This window comes from Lycorma delicatula, chromosome 10, assembly GCF_047948215.1.
Source record: "Lycorma delicatula isolate Av1 chromosome 10, ASM4794821v1, whole genome shotgun sequence".
In the NCBI taxonomy this organism is placed as follows: domain Eukaryota; kingdom Metazoa; phylum Arthropoda; class Insecta; order Hemiptera; family Fulgoridae; genus Lycorma; species Lycorma delicatula.
Genome location: NC_134464.1, coordinates 71418033 through 71444565, shown reverse-complemented (window position 1 = coordinate 71444565; position 26533 = coordinate 71418033). Strand labels below are relative to the sequence as shown.

The 26533-nt window shown below is 32.7% G+C and overlaps 1 protein-coding gene across 1 annotated transcript in view; it reads right to left on the bottom strand.

The window, feature by feature from the left end:
* Positions 1 to 26533, bottom strand: part of Eaf6 (chromatin modification-related protein EAF6/MEAF6) — a 40329-nt gene that overhangs the window by 1081 nt on the left and 12715 nt on the right. The window lies entirely within an intron of this gene.

The following is a 26533-nucleotide window of genomic DNA, read 5'->3' as shown; positions in this document are numbered from 1 at the left end:
GATTTTTTACCAACAGTATTAGTTTAAAGTTGGAGATATTATTTTAGAACCAATATTCTTAAACACTTCTAACTGAGATGACCAAAACCTGGGTCATGAATTTATTTTAAAGCAATAATCAGAAGATTTGAATGGTTTATCACCATGAATTTGTTAATTTACCTTAAAATTATTAATACTGTTTAGAATAGAACAGATAATGTTAAATGAGGATTTTGTTACCAGTTATGTTAAATATAAAAATTAGATTCATGAGTAAACAATAAATATTAAGAAGACTGCATCTTCCAGGTATATAACATTTTTGAGATGTAATCAGAATAATCTTGGTTATATTTATCTCTCTCTTTTTCCCGTTTAGCCTCCGGTAACTACCGTTCAGATAATACTTCAGAGGATGATATGTCTGAGTGTAAATGAAGTGTAGTCTTGTACATTCTCAGTTCGACCATTCCTTAGATGTGTGATTAATTGAAACCCAACCACCAAAGAACACCGGTATCCACGATCTAGTATTCAAATCCGTGTAAAAATAACTGGCTTTACTAGGACTTGAACGCTGGAACTCTCGACTTCCAAATCAGCTGATTTGGGAAGACACGTTCACCACTAGACCAAGCCGGTGGGTCTGGTTATATTTATCACAACTTAGTTGTGATAAGTATTTTGCTCAAACTCAAAATAAAAGATGAATGGGAAATTTAGTTTGAGAATACAAAAGCATTAAACAATTCTAATTGGTGTCATATGAGCTATTTCAGCAGAGTAATATTTCACAAAATATATAAGCAATTTTAAAAATACAAAAGTGATAGTAATAAATGTAATATTTTTTATAATTGATTTTTTATTTTTTTTTTTATTAACTGATTCAAGTATTTATTTATTTATTTAAATTAAAAATAACAGGCTCATGTGTAAATGTAATATTGCACAATATTACATTTACAAAGACAAACTTCATCAACTTAAAGGTTAAATTTATGCCAAATCAAAATGTAAGGGAAAAGAAAAAACAAAACTAAAAAAAAAAAAAAAAACAATTCAATTTCTCAATGAGTGCTTGGATTATTTTATTTATAGATATAAATATTTAAATAAAATCAAAACACACGGGTGAAAAAAAGAATAAAAAAATGATAATAAAATAACTAGCAACCATAAAATGATAAGATAAGCAAACCTAAAGCAACTCCAATAACTTTAATCTAGAGAAGAGGTTCTCAACATTTCTGGGCCTGTGTACCCACTTTGCATCTTATTATGCCATGCCCCCTCTAGACCTAATGAACTGAAGTAAAAAAGTTCTACTGAACTATCAGGGTTAATAAATTACTACTACATTACTACATATATAAAAAAAGCACTTATTTTGTTGAAAGAACATTTTAGTTAATTAAAAGTACTTAATAGGACTACATTACAAAGGACTACATTGCAGATAAAATTTCAGGCTACATTATTTGGTTTTATTTCTTACAAACACAATCAATGAGAGGGCTGGCACTGTTTTTCTTTCAAATTTTTTTAAATGCTGGTTTTCTGTCCAAATTCAAAAGGTTGATAAATACCACTATGTAGTGGATACATTTCTCCTCTATAAATTACATGTACAGATCTCTTCTTCATTTGAACTCATTAAAACAATTTCAACTTCTGATTTATAATTAAATAGTCTAGCAAGCATATTATCTTTGGAGAGCCAACGAACTTCAGTGTGGTAAAGAAGATTTTGTTGGTTACTATTCAATATGTAACATAAAACCCAAAAGGTTAGTATTCACAGTACTAGATTTGACAAAGTTTACATTTTGATTAGCAATTTCAAAACAGTATTCAATGTTTCAGGCAGAGTCTTAAAAGATAAAGTTTCTCTGTAAATGATACAAAAACCAATGATTTTAGGATTCTGTTTTTTGTAAGTACAACAAATCCAGAACAGCATCCTATCATGGCTTGTGCCTCATCAGTGCATATTCCAATAACGTTCTCTCATGGAAGATTATTAACAGTCAAAAAGTTACAAAGAACAGAAAAAATATTCTCAAATCTTGTGGTTGTCTGAAGAGATTGGGAAACAAAAATTTCCACTTTGAAGTGTTTTCTGTCAATATATCTACAGTAAAACAACAACTGAGAGTGCTTTGAAATGTCAGTCTCGTCACATTACAGAGAAAATAACAGCAAATTTTTTACTTTTTATTACTTTTTTAAAATTTTGTGCCACTTCATCAATTCTGCAATTTACTGAATCACTTGAGAGCAGTATTTCTGCAATTTTATTGCAACGTTCCTTTCAAAGTAAATCACAGTATGCAATTAGTAAACATGGTTTTATAAGTTGTTCAAACAATGGTGTATGATTTTTTTGCAGTTTGCTGTAAGTAAAGAAAGTATGTAAGAAACTTCAATGCTCTTTTCATTCTTCACTTGAATCAAGTTTCATTATTTTAAGCGAGTTTGTCTTTCGATCAAAAAAATCCCTAGGTTTGTCTTTCAAGCCAGGATGAATGGTAACAAAAGGTGTTCTAAACACCCTGGTCACACTGTGTCATTACTCAGAACATTGTGACAAAGAGCACACTGAAGTAAATTGCAATCAATCTTCTCAATGAACATTAATGATTTAGTTATGTTTAGCACTACTACGCAAGACAATCTCTTGCACAAACAACTGGAACAGACTAACAAATATCAATCATCTGTTTTGTGCAGTGTAGCCACCAACTGGTGGTAAAATTACCAGACACAGTAGTACTTTCTCTAGAAACACTGTATGTATCTAACAAATGAAGAGGGATCTAGCCGTATCAGGGCGAACTACTTGTGTGTAAGCCAGTGTAAATGAAACATGTGCCTCAATGCAATTAGATCTAGCAATGACAAAGAGAACTATTTGCATAAGTTCCTTTTCTAAGGCTGTGTATGAGTAGTTTATGTTTGTTAATTTTATTGTGTGGCTAATTAATTTATGTATATTTTCATTGCTTACATCGAGAAAAGATTTAGCTGAATAAAGAAATTTTTTTCTCAGTGTACCACACTTCTACTGAAATTTTCCCACTCCCAGAGAGAGGTGTGTTCCACCAGTTGAGAATCCATAATCTAGATCATAATTTTGAACACTACCTGATGGAAGCATAAAAGCTTTTAAATATATTAAAAAAATCATAATTGTCTTTTAATATTGAATAGAACCACAAATATTTTCTCAACATTTCTTTCACTACTCTTATGAGGAGCTTCTTTCTGAGCTATCACTGTGACTGCTTTAATAAAAAGTATAAAGAACAAACTAAATGAATGATACAGAAATATTCAGCTAAATATGATTTTTTAGCAACAATCATAAGGTTACTGTAATGAACAAAGAGGAATTCTCTCATTTTATACAAAATCTCTTCCTATTTTTATATTCAGAGGTCCATCTACATTATTTCTACTACATTTCATTACTTTTGTTTTGTTCTTGTTTATTTTCATGCAGTAGTTTTTGCGTAGGAAAATTTTTTTTTTTACTCTCGGCTAGAATTACTATATAATCAGCAAATTGTAGAATCTTTATCTTTTTACCATGCACTGTTACTCCAGTTCTAAACTGTTCTTTAACATCATTAACTGCTAGTTCTTCATAAAGATTAAAAAGTAACAGGAAAGGGAACATCCTTGTCCCTTTTTTATTACTGCTTCTTTCTTATGCTCTTCGATTATTAATATGGGCAGTTTGGTTCCTGTAAATGTTAGCAATTGTTCTTCTATCGCTATACTTGAACCCTAAATTTGTTAAAATGCTGAACATTTTATTCCTTTATCAAAAATGCCTTTTCTAAGTCTATAAATGCTATCTCTGTTCATTTGTTTTTCTTTAATCTTCTTTCCACTATTAATCTGAGAGCTAAAATTGCTTCCCTTGTCCCTATACTTTTCCTGAAACCAAATTGGTCTTCTCCTAACACTTCTTCCACTCTCCTCTCAATTCTTCTGTACAGAATTCTAGTTAAGATTTTTGATGCAGACTAGTTAAACTAATTGTTCTGTATTCTTCACATTTATCTGCCCCTGATTTCTTTGGTATCATAACTATAACACATTTTTTTAAGTCTGACGGAACTTCCCCTTTTTTATAAATATTAGACACCAGTTTGTATAACCTATCTACTGCTTCCTCACCTGCACTACACAGTAATTCTGCAGGTTTCCAGAACCCCACCTTCCGGTGGTGGAAGACCTTTAAATACTCTTATGAGGCTTAAAGACTGCCTCTTCTCTCATTCCTGTTAAGTTGCAAACCGAAAATTTTCTCGTAAACAAGATTTCCAAACATTCTGTATTTGTGTCGTTCAAAGACCCCATAAGCACAAAACTGGCCCCGGAAACACTTTTCAAACCGAATGGACAAATAGAAAAAGTTGTTGTCGCAGGAACTATAGGAACCCACTACTTGCCAACAGAGAAATTGGCGCCAACAGAAAAGAACAAAAATAATAAAGTAAAAACTCGTAAAAATACATAAAAACTAGAACTACCACCCACGGACTGCATACCAAACCAATACGCGACCTACTGCATAATTCTTGTCTCGCTCTGGGCAGACGCTAACCTGTATTCCGTACGTCAACGTAGTTGACAAATACAGCCCGTGATAAGTAATTATTTTCTCGCGAAAATCGTACCTAGGGGATTACACCCAAAAATCGGAAGGTATTACTAGTCCAGTACGACAAATATACGAAAGGTAGTCACCACGTGGCAGACCGGAAGTTGTTCAGAAAAAGCTTAAAAATAATTGTTTTAATGTAAAAGTTATATGAATTTACTTATCTAAATCTTTTCTAAAGCACTATGCACGAATAAACTAGTAAATTATCGTAGTTTGCCGAAAATCGGCCCGTAAATACGAAAGTTTGTAAACACGTGGTGGACCGGAAATTGTTAAAACGGCTTAAAAATAAAAGTTTCAAAATAAAACTTATATTAACGCGGACCCCTAGTACAGAAGCACCGGAAGCGCATAGTACAGATTTGACAACATCGTTCGTGACTGTGAATGCCTCAGAAAACGAACGAGTTTAAAGTAAATCAGTGCTACACTCATACCAATCAAAATTGTGTTTTACGCAACATAGAAATTCAGATTTACACCCAAAAAAGTCGACCAGTTTAGGTCACCTAGCAGAGGGAACGCAACTTCATTCCGGTCCACGGAGAAGCCGTAGACAAACCCCGCACCCCCGCCGGTTTCATCATGGTGTCTCGCGTGGCATTATCAAGTATCGATCAGGACCGTCCCCGGTCGCACGGGCTACCATACCCCAGCAGCGCAGTCACTCCCACCAGCGGGAGCCCCAAATCGAATCACAAACAATACCAATATAACCGTGGCACGATGGCAATGCGCCTACCTCCAACCAACCAATGCCTAAGTCGAAACCCTAGCCAGCCGGGATCCTACCAAGATCGAGTCCCTCGATCAAACTCCCTTTTCAGACCTACACATCGCAAAGGCGCGAAGAAAACCAGCCACTATAGACCATTCCTCGCGGATCATACTTGTATTCTCTCAAGTTCCCTAACAGCTCGTGAACGTTCGACCTCGTATCGGGGACAGACGTAGAGGACGTGGTCCACTGTATCATCAATCCCGCAATCCGGACATTGACTTGAATCCGCTAAACGAAACCTAGCCAAACTCCTCCGAAAGACACCAAGTCCAGAGAGAAATTATGTGATATACCGATTGGGGAAGACCCATCTATTCGCACACTGTTCACCACATATCTACGCGTCACAACCGCACCTGGTCTCGCACTCTCCATACTCCACATGCCTTACCAGCGACCAGAGTGCGTGGATAGTTCCCTTTACTTTCTTCATCAATAGCATTCTTATATTTTCTACGTTTATCCATCAGCTGCAATGTATCGTCTGAAACCCACAAGGTTTTCTACCAGTTCTGTTTGTTCCGCCTAAGTTCGCTTCTGCTGATTTAAGAATTTCCTTTTTAACATTCTCCCATTCTTCTTCTACATTTTCTACCTTATCTTTTTTACTCAGACCTCTTGCAATGTCCTCTTCAAAAATCTTCCTCTTCCTCAAGCTTCTCTAAATTCCACAGATTCATCTGACACCTTTTCTTCAGGTTTTTAAACCCCAATCTACATTTCATTATCACTAAATTATGGTCACTATCAATGTCTGCTCCAGGTTAAGTTTTGCAGTCAATGAGTTGATTTCTAAATGCTTAACCATGATATAATTTATCTGATACCTTGCAGTATCACCAGGCTTTTCCAATATGTATATTCTTCTATTATGATTTTTAAATTGGATGTTGGCAATTACTAAATTATACTTCGTGCAAAACTCTTATAAGTTGGTCCTCTCTTTCATTCCTTTTACCTAGCCTGCATTCACCCACAATATTTACTTCCTTGCCTTTTCCGATGCTTGCATTCCAATCTCCAACTATTATTAAGTTTTCATCCCCTTTTATGTGTTTAATTTCATCGTAATTTCTTCATATACACAATGTACCTCATCGTCATCATGGGAACTTGTAGACATATAGACGTTAACAATCGTTGTCGGCTTAGATTTTGATTTTATCCTTATTACAATGATTCTATCACTATGCATTTTGAAATACTCTAATCTCTTCTCTATCTTCTTGTTCATAACGAAATCTACTCCTGCCTGTCCTTTATTTGAAGCCGAGTTAATTTTTCTTAATCACCTGACCAAAGACATTTACTCTTTCCACCGAACCTTGCTAATTCCTACTCCACCTACATTTAACCTATCCATTTCCCTCTTTAAATTTTCTAACCTACCAACTTTTTTTTAGACTTCTAACATTCCACGTTCTGACTTATAGAATGATGTTTTTATATTTCTGGTGACCTCTTCCTTAGTAATCCCCACCCAGAGATCCGAATGCGGGACTAGTTTACCTCCAGAATATTTTACCAAGGAAGGTGCCTCCATCTTTATTACATGAAAATGCAGAGAACTAAATTTTCTTGGAAAAAAACAGCAGAAGTTTTCCGTTGCTTTCAGCTGCGCAGTACTCAGAAGATTGAATAATGTTGATATGGCCGTTTAAGTCCTACTGATCTACGCCCTTAACTACTGAAAGAGTTGCAGGCATCATTCCTTAGTTTGGCTCTCAAACAGATACCTCTACAATATGGTTGCACCTTCGATCTACTCTTCGAGCTACTCTGTAACACTGAGCACTCAAGCCCCCTCACCATCAGCAAGGTCTCATGATTAATCGAGGGAGATAAGAAAATTAATGATTTTACAAAAGTTTACTGTAAACAAAATAAGATCAATGGAACTTCAATTTTCTGCAGGTCAACAAACAGATCCCTAAGAAAAGGAAAATAGTGCCTTATCTAAAACAAAATTATAAACAGTAATTCTTCATCACTATTTTGGATCAATTTATTTAGTTCTTTTGTTTATAATTTTTTGCTTAATTTTATTTTTATTTAATTTTTTGTTAACATTTAATTGTATAAATAACATGAAAATCTGTTTTCTCAAGATACAAAAAGGCTACACGAGGCCACGAAAATGTTACACTTACAGCCTTTTAAAAATAATCTGTATCATAAAATTACATCTTTTATAACAAACTTTGAAAGTTTTTTTATTTACTAATTATTAAAATTTCAAAGTAAAGGTATATAAGATCATGTGAGGAGCAGTAGATATAAGAAGTTTTCTTGAAATTTTCAACTTTTAGACAGTTTTTATGTTATGACCAGACCAGTCTTCAATTATTTACTTGACCATACTCCCTTAAATGCTGTAAACCCTGCTGAAATTCAGTCATTAATTTTATCCAGTAATAGTAATAGTACTATACTGTAATAGTAATAGTAATAGTAATTATTACTGAAATAGTGCCATAAACTGAACCCAAATGACCCTAGCTAAGCTAAAATGTGACAATGTGGATAATCATAAACTGTCAATCATAAAATAAAATATTCTCATAAATATTTTTATGAGAATTTGAACAGCCTTCAATACCACAAAACAATTGATTTATATTAATACTATACATTCAAGATATGAAGATAACCAAAACAATTTACTTCATACATATTTCAACAAATGAGCATAAAAAATAATGATTGTACATTTTAGACATCAAACCTTTTCAATTAATTATTACTCTAAAAATAATTCTAAAATACAGTCACAAAAAACAAAATTCAAGGGTAAATCAAATATTAACAGGATTTTATTTTTTTTAAATCTGTTTACTGAGAAATAAAAGGCAAATATAGTTTATTTTTCCACATAGTTTATTTCTTTAGAAATACATTTTTCCCAGCGAGAAGGAAGGTCTTTTTATCGCAGCATCGTAGAATGAATCTGGTTGTGTCAGGAGCAAATTGGACACAAATCTCTCCATGATTTTTATCGTCATCTTCAAATCGTGACCCTCCTAGAGCTTTTTTATGCGGCTCAAACAAATGAAAATTGCAGGGCAATAGGTCAGGGCTGTAGGGAGGATGATCAAGTTTAGTCCAGGTGTATTTCTTTTAGTTTTAAGACCATTAGAGCTGCAGTATAAGGCCTGGCATTGTCATGGAGGAAGATGGCCTCTCGAATCGGTTGGTCTCATCTTTTGCAGCAATATGCAGCCCTCACCTCATTTAACAGCTAGCAGAAGTAAGCAGTATTGATTGTACATCGCTCATGCAAAATGTCAATGAGCAAAATGCCTCGCCGGTCGAAAACAACGAAAGAAACCTTGCCAGCTGACAGTCGAGTCTTGGCTTTCACTGGGGCTACCTCCCCTTTCATCCACCACTCCATATTGGCTTGTTTTAACTGGGGAGTGTAGTGGTGGACCCATGACCCATGTTTCATTGCAGGTGACGATCTGAGTCAAAAATGCATCACCTTCTTTCGCAAACTTTGCTGTAAGCCTCTGACAGATCTCTAAACATTTCAACTTCTGATCTTCGGTTGAAAGACAAGGGACCACATCTGGCACACTTTACAGAACTGTAGGCAGTTTGTGATGATCACTTGACAGTTCCCATAACTTATTCCGACCTGTCCTGTAATTCTAGATACTCACACCCATCGATCGTCTTCAATAATGTCTCAAACTACGCAAATGTTTTTGTCTGTAATGCTGGTCCAAGGATGGTGAATGTGTTCCTGATTTTCCATTTGTTCTCGTCCTTCCTTGAACTCTTTATGCCAGGCAAACCCACAAATCCTTGATAATGTTTGGTCCCCGAACTGTGCAGTCAATCTTCAGAAGTCACTTCAACTCCTTCACAAGCAAGAAATTTTATATTTATGCGCTGCGCAGTGGAGGGGTGCACCTGTTGCTCCAACATCATGAGCATTACTGATGAATTGGTTGGGAGTGTAGAATGCCCGGCTCTCCCCACCCCTAATGACCCCACCCAAACAAACTGGAAGCGCAGGCCCATTCCTATCAACCGTAGACGCTCAGGAACAACGATCCCATTTATATTTGATTTACCCTTATAAACAGAAAAAAAACCTATAAATTACAAACTTATTTATCATACACTTTTCATAGTTAAGCTAGTAAATGAAAAGGTATCATTAACAGAGTGTAAATGAATTCTGGATACAACCTGTAAAGTATATCAACCAACAGTGTCTGTTAATTGCAGCTAAAAATTCCATCTTAATATTAGGAATTACCACTGACAAAAATTACAATTATAGAAATAGTTTGAAGTTATTTTTATATGTAGATCTCAAAATAAAGTTATTTACCTATAAAGCCATTCTAAAAATATGCAGTTTGCATAACATAAATTATAATGCAAAATAATGTTGCGCTTTAATAAGTTACTTTAATAACTAATAATCATATTTTCCAATAAATCACAAAAATGATTAATTTAACAATTATCAGATTGCCACTATACTACACTAAATATCACTAGTTCAATTCCTCCCAATTTTGATGTAGTACTTTTTATTATAGAGCTGATGTCACGCTCAAATTTTATAATAGTTCTCACACAACTTATATGCATTTTGCCAATTGTTTTTTTTAATTTTACACCAGGCAAAAAAGTAATAGAGTCTCACGGTTTACAAAGCTAGTTTCAGGATAAATGATCAGACAGGTACTGGATTATGTGACCTCTACCTATAAAAACAGTCTTGTGATAAGCCTTGCAATTAATAATTTTTCAAGCTGAAATCTATGCCTGATTTCAAGATGTATTCATCATTGTAAATGAGGGATATCAATTTAATGGTATAATATATGTTCAAATAAACAGTTAATTAAACTACCCACAAAAAGCTCATACCATCTTAATTGTAAGATTTGGTTGTATGACAATACAGAGAGAGTTTTACATACTCTTCTAAGCTCATAACAAAGTAGAGCAGTATTATATCCCGGAACTGCTAGATGAACACGCCAAGCTGATGGCCTCACTAAGAAAAGAGGATTTTTCTACAATACATCCAACAGCTGATTTGTCCCATAAATTTTACTCTAGCCTCAATCACACAGTTTTTAAGCTGGGCCTACCTTAATAACTGGCAATAATGCTTTGGATATCTAATCCACAAACCAAGTTTGCCACTCACTGATTGGATTCATTAGCTGACTCAACAAGAGATGCTTAACTTATGTTGGATGTAGTTTTTCTTATGGTGGATACATGAACTCATGCTACAAGGACAGATCTACATACAATAAATTTAGTCCATGGTAATATCCTATCAAGTATAACATCATTTTCGAACAAATAAAATACCATTCTTGAATGTAATTCCCCCAAACACAAGTATTTCCTAATGGGGCCTGTTTTTTTATAAACTGTGCACATTTCTAAATTTACAGAGAAGGTTCTACATTCTAGCAATTATTAGAAGTAAAACTTAACACACTAGGCAGGTTAGTTCTAGGCATGCATAATAAGGTTTATGACTTAAGTGACTTGTAACATTTTCCCACTTTCATCCATAACAGTTCTTCATAATTAGATGATTTAAAATAAAAAAGATTCACACAGTTCAGTCATTTCAACATGCTCAAATTTTACTACGTTGAGCATAACATTTTTTTAAATTTTAATTTTCCTTTATTCTACTCAAACAATCTTTTCAATATCCATAATAGCAATCATAAAATCCATTGTTAAACCCATAGGACTTTGCCTGTAGTTAACTCACAGCCAATATAGAATCAACAGTTGATCTGGTTGAAAAAATTTTCTTTGAGCCTTCCTTCCATTCTTGGCCAAATCCTCAACTCTAACTAAAATCTTTTCAAATAATTAGTGCAATGCCAGAATATAATTACTCTTTAGCAAAACTTTAAGCTTTTTTCTTCCTTTCTTAAATAAAGTTACTACTATTACAATTTTTCTGTTTTTAATTTTGTACACTATTCTCAATACCACCTACACCACCTTTACTTTACCACCTTTCAGTTGCTTTCATAAATTCTATTCTCAATTCATCTCCTTAGATGCTTCTTACACACTTCCGACAAAGTTTTTCTTCTCAGATAGCACCCTTTTTTTTCTTTTTCTGCTGAACCCTGTTACATTTTAAATAAAAAGTTAATAAAAAAAATTCATTCCACCTCTCCTTCAGTTCTTCATGTAAGGCAGAATGGTAGCATCTCTTGCCTTTTATCAGAAAAGTACTGGGTTCAAACCCCAGTTAGGTTTGGTATTTTACACTACAAGACATACTAATTATCATTAAGAAAAGAATAGCTGTATTTGGGCATGAACATTTAGTTGCTGAAAAAAATAAATATCAACTACCACTGATTTTATCTCCCATTTTCTTCTTGGTCAAACAATTCAGGGCCTTCTTATTCCCACCACTATCATCTTGCATCATTCTGACCACACATTATCCAACATTTCCACTACTCTGCTACCTTTTTGGCTTCTATCTTCTTAATTTTTTATACCTTTTCATCTATCTTAAGGTGGAACCAAACCCAATATGTATCAATTCTGTTCTCTATGATTTTTTTGTCTTATTATTCTGCAATTGCATTTTTTTCAATCTTCTTATATTACTTGACCTTCTATGTCTTTTCCATTGTTATCAACCACACTTGTATGCATTTGTCCTCAATTCTTTTTCCTGATGTTGGTTAATCCACGAGAATATTGTACAATATCCTCTAATATATCACTTTAATACCTTCCTCTTTAGTTTCCTAAGATATACACAAACAACTGATGCTCACTGTCCAACAGCTCTGCTGTTATCACTCAATTGGTATGTTGTCCAATTCTTTTCTTAATCAAAGAACAAGTAATCTACCACTGATATTCTAGACCAATTGCTGCAGTATCACATTATTTTACGATTTCCTCTTTCCCTAAACCATCTGTTTCCAAAAAGTAACCAATTTTTCTTGCAGAAACTCAAGAATCTCTTACCTTCCTTATTTCTGTTGGCCCACCCTTCTGGACTTAACAGATTTTTCATATCCCAGTTTTCTCACACATGCACATCTACATCTCCCACCACTATTGTGTTCTCCACTTCATCACTGCAGACAATCTCTTCCCTCCCAACCATGGACAAGAGGGTTGGGCTTTGGAAAATCAACTATAATGGTTGGCACTTTCAATTACCTCAAAGTAATAACAGAGAAGGGTGATGCAGTAACTACTCCAAGATCATCTCTATCCTGAAAACCAACCTACCTGAGGTTGCTTTGCAGGAAAAATACATACATCCTGAAATTTTTTTAAATATTTCCCTTTCTCATCTACTCACTAATTCCTCACCCCCTTATTTAAATTTTCTTCTCACTTCAACACCTATTCCATTTAATATTTCCTGTCCCATTTCTAAATTAATAGGTTGCAATTTAACCTCAGTTCTCAGTCCTTTGCCATTGTGTTTCATTTTCACCAGTTACAATACTCTTCTCCATAATATCAACCATCTCCTTCACTTTTCCTATTTATGTCTGTATATTCAGTATTCTCTAACTTAATTCATTCTTAATTGATTTTCATTTACTTTTAGTCTTCTCCTTTCTGAGACTTCAGTTTTGAAAGCATTTTTTTTATCTATTACTGGCTTATTAGATGTAGTAACTTTACCAGAGTCTTGTTAGCTATCAGTTTTCAGAGTACCTTCATGGCTGCGATAGCTGTCCTGAAGCTCCAAAATTCCCACAGTACTTTCTCCCTGCAGACAATTAATAGAGAAGGAGGAAGAAATAGATTAGTAAGAGTTCTAAAGTAAGTTCATTTTTGGAAAAATACAGGACATCTGAACTAGAGCCAGAGTTATGATATATTCCAGAAAAGGAGATATACATGGTCGTAATACTTACATATGGAGCACAGTAATCAGTTATGAAAAGAAGGTACCTTATTAACCTTTTTGGGACTGGTATCACGATTATGCAACTGCAGTAAACTATCTGCACAGGCTATGGTCGCATAAAGTCATTTTAGAACTTCACTGTTTGAGTACTATCAATGTGTTAAAATATCTAATGTAGTTCTTTCACTCACATGTGCTGCACTCTATTGACTTTAAAATGAACCATTTTCACTATCAATAGATTGCAGCTAACAATTAGAAATAGAGAGAATAAAAACAAGTTACCAGAATTCTCAAACTAAGTCTTTTAAGTTTTGTTGAACTCTATTAGTAAATACAGCTGGTTCATTGCATTCATATCAAGGCTTTATTTCTTCTCATAATGTGAACAAATCATGAAACTTATGTAATATGAGTGAAATAACTGAAATTTTGCTAAATGAAGAGTCAGTTGTTGAATGTGAAAGCAAGTATTCTAATCTAAGCTAAATGAATAACCTAGTCTGAGCATGAATTAGGATTTTAGTATCCAGATCTTGAAAAGATTAAAATACATGCTTGTGAAATAAAAAGTCTAACGATTAAGGTGGGAATTACAAGGATGGACAGGATAAGGAAAGAATGTATCAGAGGTACAACGAAGGAGAAACCTTTGCAAGAGAAAATAGAGATCAAGAATTAGAAGGTAAATAGGTAAAGAGAAAAGAAATTGAAATTATATGTATATATATAAGAAAATGGAAGAAGGGAGAATGCTTAAGTGAATATGCTGGAAAGAAGATCAAGAAGTAGGATGAGGGATGAATGGTTAAAGGGAGTGAAAAAGAATAGAAGAGAATAAAATAAAGGAAGGAGGCATAAAACAGAGATGGTAACATGATGGAAAGAGATGGAGTGACTTATTTTCAACCAGGTCTGCCTAGCAAGTGGAAATTGCATATGATGATAAGAGTATAGTGAAACACTTTTAAACTTTCATAACTATCATAATTTGCTGCCTCTGGGAACTCAATATAAAAAATAATTTGTGCAGTTCTTTTAACACTTTAATTTACTAAACAACAGGGCAATTCTTTTTTTTTTGAACAGTTACAACTTGTGTATACCACCAAAAAGCTTTTTTAGACTCCATTACTATTACTTTCATTGCATGTACAAAATACAGTACCATAGCTAATATTTTTTATTGAATTATCGATTCAGAAATCAATAGACTAATGTGTGACGATAATATATGTTTGCCATGATTTTACAAGTCATTTGGCAAATACAGCAATAATGATCTGTACCTGTATAAAAAATGGGCGAATATCAAATGTTTTTAGGGCTCAAACAAGAATATACATTAAGTCATATTATATAATATACATTATATTATATTAAATATAATGTAGAATAATTAACATAAAAATAACCCTACCATATTTACAAGAAACATTTACTGCTGCATATCATTGTAGTAAAATATACAATTTATATGAAAATATAGTATCCACTTACCAACAACTGTGAGTACTGACTATACAAGCGCTTTCGGATTATTCCTCAATCATCAGGGATTACCGATTAATTATGAATAATATAGTTGTGCATATAAATTTTTATAGATGGGAATTAAAATGAAAAACAGTTGATTGTCAATAGTTAAAATAAGTCAACGTTAAAAGAAAAACGACTTGTCAGTAAGATGTTTACAACTGTTAGTTAACATTGACTTATTTAACTACTAACAATCAGCAGTTGTGAACAAAATAATTTTAATTCTATTTTCATTTTAATTCCCATTTATAAAGATTTATATGCACAACTATAAAATTCATAATTAATCAGTAATCCTCGATGACAGAGAATAATCCGAAAGCGCTTGGATAAACAATTGTTGATAAGTGGATACTCTATTTTTATATAAATTGTGTAATACAAACAGTGCCAGATTTTAAGAAAATTGAATTTAATATATCAAATTCATTTTAATATTATTTTCCTCAGTTCAGGTACCTTACTCAGCTCTTTACTTTCTCCCTGGATTACTTTCAGATGGGCAATAACATCCAAATAGAAAATTGTGTTTTCTATATAAAACGTGCTTTAGTATTTACGTTTCATATTTGTTTCAAAAGTACTTTTTTGTCTGTAACACATGTGTGATAGATTTTTATACCACCTCTTTGTGTATTGTTTAAATAGAATTTCTTTACACCCTTTGTTTTCCCCTATAAATAAGCAGCTGCATGCAAAATCTTTTAAGCACTTAAATTATTTTTAGTATTTCCATAAGCGGAAAAACTGATTTAGTTACACTGTAGTGCGACATTAACTAAAACATTCTTTTCTGCATTCTGTTCAGGTAATTATAACTTTTCTGATTACTTAATTACTTAAAAACAAAAATACCTAAGAGCTCTAAATTACCAATAGAAATTAAACTGTATTAATTTTAAAAATTATAGATTTTATATTATTTACATAAATCCTGACATTCAAACATATGTACGAGGTGTGTGAGAAAAGTAATGAGATTGGTAACACTGTGAGCAATCTGGCAACGCTGTATCTACCGGTCTGTGCTAGACCCATCCAAGTACTAACCGTGCCCGACGTTGTTTAACTTCGGTGATCAGACGACAACCAGTGTGTTCAACATGGTATGGCCGTTGACGGTCTGTGCTAGACCAGTTTGTTCATTCCTTCCACATGCTCAGTACGAGTTTCAACTCCATTCAGCCAACACATTATTTTTGACAGTGTCATCAGTGAAGTTGTGTTTTTGTAGTGCGTTACAATAATGGAGCATCAGAATTTAGAGCAACATTGTGCAATCAAGTTTTGTATTAAACTTGGGGAATTTTTGTGTGTGACCTTTGAAAAGTTGAAACAGGCCTATGGGGAACATTGCTTATGAACAGCACAAGTTTTCCACTGGCACAAATCATTTTTGGAAGGCCGAGAACACGTTGAAGATCAACCTCGCTCAAGGAGACCTTTAACTTAAAAATCTGATGAAAACATTGAGCGTGTGAGGGTTCTTGTAGGATCAGACTGTCGTTTAACAATAAGGATGATGAGTGAATAGTTAAATTTAAACACTTTCACCGTACATCAAATTTTGACGGATGATTTGGGCATGCAAAAGGTTTGTGCGAAATTGGTGTCAAGAAACCTCACAACAGAACAGAAAGACAATCGAAGAAACAGTTGATCTTCTTGAGAGGATTGACAATGACCAAGAATTCTTCAATTGTGTGATCACAGGTGATGAATCCTAGATAAATGAGTACGATCCTGAAACAAACCGGCAAAGCGAAGAGTGGCACACTCCGTCATCTCCTTGACCGAAAAAATGTTGAATGAGCAAATTAAAGATCAAAACCATGCTCATTTGTTTTTTTGACAGTAGGGGTATCGTGCATAAAGAATTTGTTCCTTCAGGATAAATGTTTTAAAACATTTGTCCACCAAACAACCAAGTGTTTTACAAAGGTGTCCTTGAAAGGCTCACGAAAAGAGTGATTCGCGTGAGACCAGACATTGCAGACAAATGGATGCTTCATCATGACAATGCCCTGTGTCACAGTCATTTCCATCAGGGAATTTTTGGCCTTAAAATGCATTTCTGTGGTTCCTCAACACCCCCCCCCCACCATTCACCTAATTCACCTGATTTGAATCCTTGTGATTTTTTCATTTTCCTGAAATTGAAACATGTCTTAAAAGGACGTCATTTTGGAACTCTGGAGAACACTCAAAAGACTGTGACAGACCAGTTAAAAGCCCTACCAGTTGATGCCTTCCAGCACTGCTACCAGGAGTGGGAACGACTCCACCGCTGTATAGCTGCTCAAGGAAACTACTTTGAAGGGAATAATATTATTGTTTGAAAAAAAATAAAAACTTTGGTAAGTAAAAAGTCAGTCTCATTATTTCACTCACACACCTCGTATATCCAAATTCAATTTTTCATACTGTAGTCCATTTTTAACAACAAAAAAGGCCACAACTCTCTCACCACAAGTCTTTAGCTACAGTAAATATCTTTAGCATTAAAATATTTATAATATTTGAATTTGACTTTGAATTCTAGCAAATTTAATATACAAGTGTGAAAGTTTGTGACAGTTCTGTACATTTGCAACATCACGTGAGAACTAATAAACTGATTGCTTTAAAATTTTCAAGACACATTTGAATAATCCCAGAGAAGGTTTTAAGCCATAGTTTGAGGCCCTAATTTCCTTGGGAGTGAAGCTATGAATTTTTCCTCTTGGATGACTTAATAATGTCTTTGATTTTGTTTTTCAACATAAAAATAATAGACTATGTGTTTTATCATATATGATTTTCAGCTCTCTACCTTGACCCCTTCCTGAGATGTAAGGTATTTTACTATAATGGAAAGGAATATGTCCCAAAAGGGATATCCCCAAAAAAATATAAAAATTCAATAAACTAATAAATTATAATATAAAAATTCAAATTTATAACAAAGTTTGTGCATAACTATAAACAATTATCAAATGGAACTATAGGAAAACAAGGACGTTAAAAACTTTAAAAAGTAAAGGAACAGAAAGAAGAGGAACTAGTATACTTACTGATATCAAGAAAGGAAAAGAATATGAGGTCTGCATATAAAGAATGAGAATAGTGTTTTGCAGCCAAACTGGCAAAACTGTAAAGTTACTAGTAAACATATGGTTATATGAACAGCTGATTTATATTTAGGTATTAATATTTTTAGTATATTATTGCCTCGTGAGATGTAATCAAACTTTTCAAGAAATGAGTTTTTGTTGTGCATTACAAAAATAAGTGATACTAATTAAAAGCAACATTTTGCAATCAACTTTTGTGTTCAACTCGATGAGAATACTACTGAAACTTTTTCAGAATTAAAAAGGGCAAATGGAGATGACACTGAGAAAAGCATATTCAAATAGCTGGGAATTAGTTGCAGATGATCCACGCTCTGGAAGACCGTTAACGTCAAAAAGTGACGACACTGTCGAGCGAATTAAGAGGCTTGATACGGTACGACGATAATTAACTGTCAGAATGAGTGCAGAACAATTGAATTTGAACCACACCACAGTCCATCAAATTTTGACAAATGAGCTGGACATGAAAAATATTTGTGCAAAATTGGTCCCAAAAAACCTCACTGTTGATCAGAAAAACAATAGAGTGGAAGTGTGCTGCTATCTTCTAGGGCGAAATGAAATTTACCCTGATTTACTAAAAAAATGTTGTTATGGGTGATGAATCTTGGATATTTGAGAACAATCGCCAGAGCAAAGACTCGCACACTTCAAACTCACCACGTCCCAACAAAGCAAAAATGAGCAAATCAAAACTATGCTAATTTGTTCCTTTGATAGTAACGGCATTGTCCATATGGAGTGCCTACAGGACTGACTGTAAATCAATATGTTTACTGAGAAATTCTTGAAAGACTGCAGAAAAGAGTTGCCCGCATGAGACCAGCCATCAAAAAGACAACTGGATGTTGCAACATGACAATGCACCTTGTCACACTGCACTCTCAATTAATGACTTTTTGGCAAAGAAAAACATTCCTATAGTTTCTCAACCACCTTATTCACCGGACTTGAGTTCTGAGACTTTTTCCTGTTCACAACTTTAAAAAATACACCTCAAAGGACACAATTTTGGAACAGTAGAAAATATTTTAAAAAATGTAACTGACCATCTGAAGGATATTCCGGTTTCTGAGTTCCAAAACTGCTATGAAGAGTGGGAAAACCGTTTGAAGTGTTGCGTGGCTTCCCAAGGGAACTATTTCAAAGGTGTAGAGTCCATGTATAACTCTATTATAAATAAAGTTTTACTGAACAAATCTCATTATTTTATTTACAGACCTTGTAAGAAAGATGGTCAAGTCACAGAAAAATAGAGATGATTGTCGGAAGCATTTTTTTGAAAGACATATTCATCAAAGAAGAAGAATCTGATAATAGCATTAAACTCTGGAACTTTAGAAGACTTTTACACATTGGTGTAAATTTTGTAATTTTAATTCAGCAAACAATAAAATCAATTAAACCAACAAGTTAGTTGTGACATTTTCATTTCACTTAATCTGATATTTACCATTCTGCTATATATGTGGCAGACTTCTGCGAGAGGTAAACAACAGTCTGTAATGACCATGACTGCCTACCTAATTTGCTTCAGCTGCACAACAATTCCCTTGTAATTACTGCATAAGTAATTTTATTATTTATATATTTATAAAATGTTACCTCATAACCTGCAAACCCAATTACAGTTAGCAGTTCAGCAGTAGTGCAATATCATGCTGACCATTTTCAAAAAAGTGCTATTAAATTGATCAAAGAAGAAATTAATTGGTGTGGTTAAAACCCAACACCTTAAACTCTACTTGATTGAGGGTCATACAACGTCACACAAAAGCTAACATAAAGAATTTTATATGACCTAGTTGGTGAAAATGTAATAAAAAGTTAATAAATATTTTATCAAATGTTTTATAACAGCAAAATAAGCTTAATACTGCTCCCAATTAGACTTCCCTTCTTCATTACAAGTGCACTACTACTTCTTCAGAGAATTTAAATTTCATGAATTAAAAACATTAAATAATATATAATGATACAGAATGCAAATATGTTATTCTCTTAAGAGTTTTTTTTTATCTGACAAGTGTAATGTAGATGATGTAAAAATCATTTATTTTATAAAAGTAGTCTTACTAAACGCTATAATGAATAAATTGTTGAATTATATGTTTAACTTAGATTTAAAATTATACTGGTCATTAATTATATATTTTATTATGAAATGTAATTTTTCATATAAAAGAGATTTAAATGTATTATAACTTCTAAAACCTAACATTTTTCATATTTTAGGAAAAAAAGTGGATTTTTAAAATATCTGATCCAGATAGTTATAATTCATTTATCATAACTGCAATTCCAAACATTATATAAAACGTTTTGTTTTATAATTTCTGCCCCTCATAACTATATAATTTTTCTGCAGTTTTACTCTGTATTGTATTTTGCATACTTCTTTATTACAAACATTGCTGTAATTGAATTAACCAAAATTTTTAAGTTGTACCAACTCTTACTATGGTCATTATCTTTTAACAAATGCCACCATAAATAAGATACTGCACCAATGTCTGTTTTACTGCACACAACTAAAAACATTTATTATTATTTATTACTATTTACAATCAAAAACATTTACAAAGCCACACTTATTAGCTGTGGCTTTGGCTATTGAAATCTTACTGTAATTCACACCTGTAAATTTTAAAAAAGCTACTCTCTAAGATATTCCAAGCATTACAGAATCATCAGGTTATAAATATCATGAAGTTTATCATCTTATCTGAGACCCACTTTTAGTCTTATAAATAATTTAATTTAATTTTCAATCATTTGTTTTATGCACAATTATATATAAATGTATACATCTTTTTCTCAAATATTTTATAGTATTTAGAGGTTACCTATATTCACAGATAATAGATAAAATAGAAAAATAAAGGATATATCTTTGCCTACAAAAAGAGCTTAAAGCTTATAATTTCTATAAATATTTACAATAATCACAACGTAAAACGATATAATGTTCTTAAACTGCCACCAATTAAATATTATTTCTCATAAGCAAAACGATCAATCCATCTGAAGTGTCTAAAAAAAAATATAAGCAGGTTGCTTGACTAATTAAAAAAAAATTGAAATTTACCCACTTGTTTCCTACATTCCTCAGAACCTTAAAACTATTTTTTTTAAATTTTTTATTTAAGCAGTTTATCTATGGCTGCCATTTTTGTTACGGTGCCCAACCCTATTTTTGTGATTGTAAAAAATCATAACTAAAAACCTATTGGTTCTGGAAGAATGAAACAAAAAGCAATTTAATCATATTTTCTCAAGGTAAAAGTTTGACCAGTGGTTTATTTACCTATCTCTCTTCTCTCTATGAGAAAATTACCAATAAAGTTGAACATGAAGAATGGTGAAATTTCACTTTTGGTAATTTTTTTCAAGAGGCAGAGATGGTAAACACAGTTTGAATTATTTTTTTATATGTAGGTAATGTTAGTAGTTTTACCACAAATAATATTAATTGTGATACACTTACCCCTAAATATTTATGAATTTTTGAAAACTATTTTTATTTTAAATTCAAATTTTAGCTTCGAATAATTCTGATGATAAAAATCTCAAATTTGCAAAGCTTGCAGTGTTTTTGTAGATGATATGGCAATTAAAAAAGTTTCTTGTATATTGTACTAATAAAAAAGTTATAACCTCTCCGAAATAATGAAAAACCTATTAAAAGCGATACCATTCTGACTTACTAAATAAGTGCTCCAAGGGGGTTTCTTGTCTTCTTTGCACTTTATATAGCTTTCTTATGAAAAAATACCTATATACCTATTGTAATGGATAACATGATTTGACTTCTGGAAAATTTCAACATATCTTCGTGTTTTTCATCCCCCAAACCCTAAAACCACCATCAGTTCAAAAGTTTATATATACAAAATATATATATATATATATATATATATATATATATATATATATACATATGTTTCACTTTCTTGTGCACACGATAACTGCCGTAATTTTATGTCAATCACTTTAAAATTGATACACAAAATATAATGGCCCAAAATCTCGGACGAGTTCGTTGATGGGCAAAATCAGACCATGGAGGTGGAAATTAAGAGGCTTTTTCAAAAAAAACAAAATATCGCTATAACTTTCTTATTAAGTAAAATACTAAATTCATTTTAAAGTTCCTACTATTCTTTGGATAAGGGCCTAAAACTTATCTAAGTAAAATTTTTTGATATCACCAACCATTGGCCCAGGGAGTGGAAAAAGTGGAGTTTTGAAGATAAAAAAGAAAATCATACCTTCCTTAATAGGCACAGTATTCAGTATTAAATCTGTTTAAAATGTCGTTAGTCCTCAAGCATTACCTAAAACTTTTTCTGAAACAATTTTTGATATGACCAACCCTAATGGCAAGGGATGACCAAAATGTTACTGGAATTATAAGAAGATGAGTCTTGTATGCTAAACATGTGAAACTTTTTTCACATGCAAAAATTGTCATATTGAGTAAATTGGGAGTTTTTCTTAACTTTAAGATAGAAGTCTTTTTTATCCCCTACTTAGCTGCAGTTAAATCTACCTCTACCTTCTAGCATGCTGAAAGGGATTTTTTTTATATTAAGCCCCAATGTTGTTGAAGTTGATGTTTTCAATATTTTTAAAATAATTTTTTAAATTACTAATGACAGGTCATAATTTAATGATAACTTAACCAATACTAGTAACCTAATACAATTTTGATTTAAAAAATGCTTGTAAAACTTACCCAAACTGAGATTTCAATGAGTAGGCTACATCTTTTTTCAAGAATCATTTTTATTTATTCCATTGGTTAATTTTTGTAAACACTATCAAAGAGAAAATAAATTGTAACAAAATTTTAATTATTCTTCAATGAAATAGCCTGTTTTTGTAGCAATGAAAGTTTATTATTTAGTGTGGTTAACTAACAGCTGTGGTATCTCTTCTGATAATTCTCCTGAAATTGTGTGAGAAAGACCTGTCACTGTAATTAATTCAAGTGATGTCAACCTTCTCAGGACTTTACACATCGGTACCCACACTTTGTCTTGTTGAGACTTTTGAAATGATGTACACGGTCCAGCTGGGAGGAAGAAATGAACCTGAGCATTGTCATTTTCGAGGCTAATATCTACCACTTCTATCCACCACTGATCGTCATACATAAGCAATAGAGTCTTTTATCTTAAGTTGAAAGTGGTAAAATACTTGACACAGGATAGTCTTCATAGTCCTTGGGGTCTGAAGTAAAGTAACATCTTACAATGCCTTCTGACACAGGAACATACTTGTGGTAGCTTCTAGTACCATCAACTCTTTCACAGCAGTCAAAACAGTTTTTTAGAGTTTCTGAAATCTTGGCTATCTCATATGATTTAATGAAAAAATAATTGATGTTTTTCAGCTTGTGATTACAAAATGGATACATTTCATTGTTTAGTATCTGACTGTGTAATGGGCCTTTGCCACCTCTCAATTTTTTGTTCCTCTCATACCATCATAGGCGTTTTTTCCCATGGGATGATGCAAAGAAGTGCCATTCAGCTTCAAATTTGAAGTCTTTTTTGTGACTGCACAGATTATCAAAATTCTTTTTACTTTTATAATGACTTGAAGCACCATCAGTAAAACTGATGAGTTTTTATATTCTAATGCACTTCCTTGATATGGTGTGTTGAGAGTTTTTGAAACTAATAAAATGTTGCTGTATTGTGCTTCAAGTAATCACTTAAAATACAAACACTTTGGAAGCCAATGAAAGCTTTGCATCTCATCTTGAACAAGAAATGAAAAGTTTTCTGCAAAGTCTGCCAACATCATTCTTCTTCACCTAATTTTAATTTCATCTTCTTGAAAAAGTGAGCTTTAGATTTTGACACAAAATGGTGAGTTCCCAATTTTTCCACTAATGATTCAAAAAACTCATCTCTGGTCTGAAGAACAGAAATCATCTCTGCCCTATCAGCTGTTACCCACTGTTTGTGCATTATTGTATCTGGCAACACATCATACTTTCGGAAAAGTTGAGCATGTCACACAATGCCTGCTTACCTGGACATTTGGTGCACATATTCATAACACAGCTGTAGTTATCCTTGTCACAAACAAGGATGTCTACTAAGTTCTTATAATCAACATTAAGTTTGGGACCATCAATCATGAGTTTGATGTTCTAGTGGTGGGAACAGACACAAACTGTATGAGTACCGGGTGCACCAGCCAAGATACATCACTTTGGACATAATTCGCAGAACTTTGTCCTTCCAATTTTTTCCTCAGCGTTTTCACTTTTAAAGGAGACATATAATTCAAGTTTATCAGATCAAGGTGCTTTTGCTTATGCACTTGACACCATCAACATGCATGCTAACACAATCCTTTTTACCAGGTCACAGCCTGCCGTTTTTGTCATCTCCATAAAATAATACAACTTTTTTAATTGTGTCATACTAATTCCTGTTTTATGTATTTTACCTAACTCAGTAGAATGCCTTCCTCATTAACTAATTCTCTAGTAAGTCTAACCAAACACTCAGACACATTGAATTCTAATATTGTTTTAGATCTGATCCAAGATTGGGGAAGTAAACTGATAATTTTAACCTTATCTTCTTTAGAAGCAAGAACACATTTTTCTTTTAGTTTAAAATAAGATCATCATATTCATGTGAAGAAGACTGAGCTGGATTTTCTTTTTCAGAAACTTTTGAGTCACAACACAATTAAAGATTCTTTTTTAATTTTTTAGATACCTTTTTTATTTTAAATTTTAATTCTGATGGCCTTTGATCAGTGCTTAAGTTCAATTTTGATGGAGGTGATACACCCAAAATGCCTCAAAAGCAGCATCCAATTGTTCAATTCTGTGATGTGGGACAATTTATTGCTCTAGGTCTTCGCATTCAGATAGTTCTTTCTGCTGAGAAAAAATACTTCTGAAACGATTAACACAAAGAGACTTTCCAGGAACTAAATTTAAATTTGGAAAAATGTGCTCTTTAAGAACTTGCTCTAATGTTGCTTGTCTTAAATGTTTCTTAACTGTTTTTTTATGAGTTCTCAAAAAGTCACAACAGAACTGTCCATACAGGTGACTGAATTTGGCACAAAGATTTTTTCATGAATTTACAAACACTAATGACATCTCAATTAACATGTAAAAAAAAATAAGTTGTTGGTTTTTATCACTAAATTTACAAATTTGAATGAGTTTTTTGACACTGTACCATACACTGTTTTATGACACTCTTCATTCATATAAATTCCTATGGATCATTGTTATTGTTTTATGTGAAATTACTTGAAAATAATGTAAAAATGTAACTGATTTTTAAATTTGCAAATATATTATTATTAAGTAAAACTTGTTTATTTAATAAACACTTCCAAATATAGGATCAAATTTGAGACACTTTGTAAAGATGTGAACAGGTCACTGACTAATATCAGACTGACCAGTCTCTAACTGCAAAGCTAAATGATACACGCAACAAGGTTAAATGAGCATGTTGCAACATGAATTTTCCTGACTGGAAATGACTTCAAACGCCTGTTATAACATGAACACTGCAGTTGAATGGTTCAAACAAGTCTATTTCAACTATAGTAATAAGTATAAAAATATTAAAGTGCTATGAAGACAAGAATCCCCCTTGGAGCAATTATTTAGCGAGTCAAAATGGTATCGCTTTTAACAGGGTTTTAATGATTTTTGTTGTAACTTTTTTATTAGTACAATAAACAAGAAACTTTTTTATTTGCCATAAACATCTACAAAAACACTGTAAGTTCTGAATATTTGAGATTTTTAACACCAGCCCTGTCAGAGTTATTTGAAGCCAAAATTTGAATTTTTTTTAAAAAGTAGTTTTTAAAAATTCATAAAAATTTAGGGGTAAGTATTGAATGTTATTTATGGTGAAACTACTCACGCATCCCTACATATAAGAAAATAATTCAAATTATGTATGTCATCCCTGCATCTTGAAAAAAAGTTACCAAAAGTGAAATTTCACTGTTTTTCATGTTCAAATTTATTGGTAATTTTCTCATAGAAAGAAGAGAGACAGGTAAATAAACCACTTTGCCAATCTTTTACCTTGAGAAAATATGAATAAATTGTTTTTGCTTTATCCTTCCAGGACCAATAGTTTTTTAGTTATAATTTTTTCCATAAACCCTTACAATCACAAAATTAGGTGTGCAGACTGTAACAAAAATGGCCACTACAGGTAAACTGCTTAAATAAAAAATTAAAAACAATAGTTTTAAGGCCTGAGACATGTAAGAAACAAGTGGGCAAGTTTCAATTTTTTTTTAATTGGTCAAGCAACCCAACCACCCCTTGGGTCACTGCAAATGGATTGACCAAAAATGATTTGATTAGCAAAAATATTTAAATCTTTCATAATCTAACATAGATATATGCTATATAACTTATCACAAAACTTAAAATTAATCACTAGAAAAAGTTCACAATTAGCTAGTAAATAAAATAACTATAATAAACATGTAATTTAAAGCAATAAAAGGGTACGAAA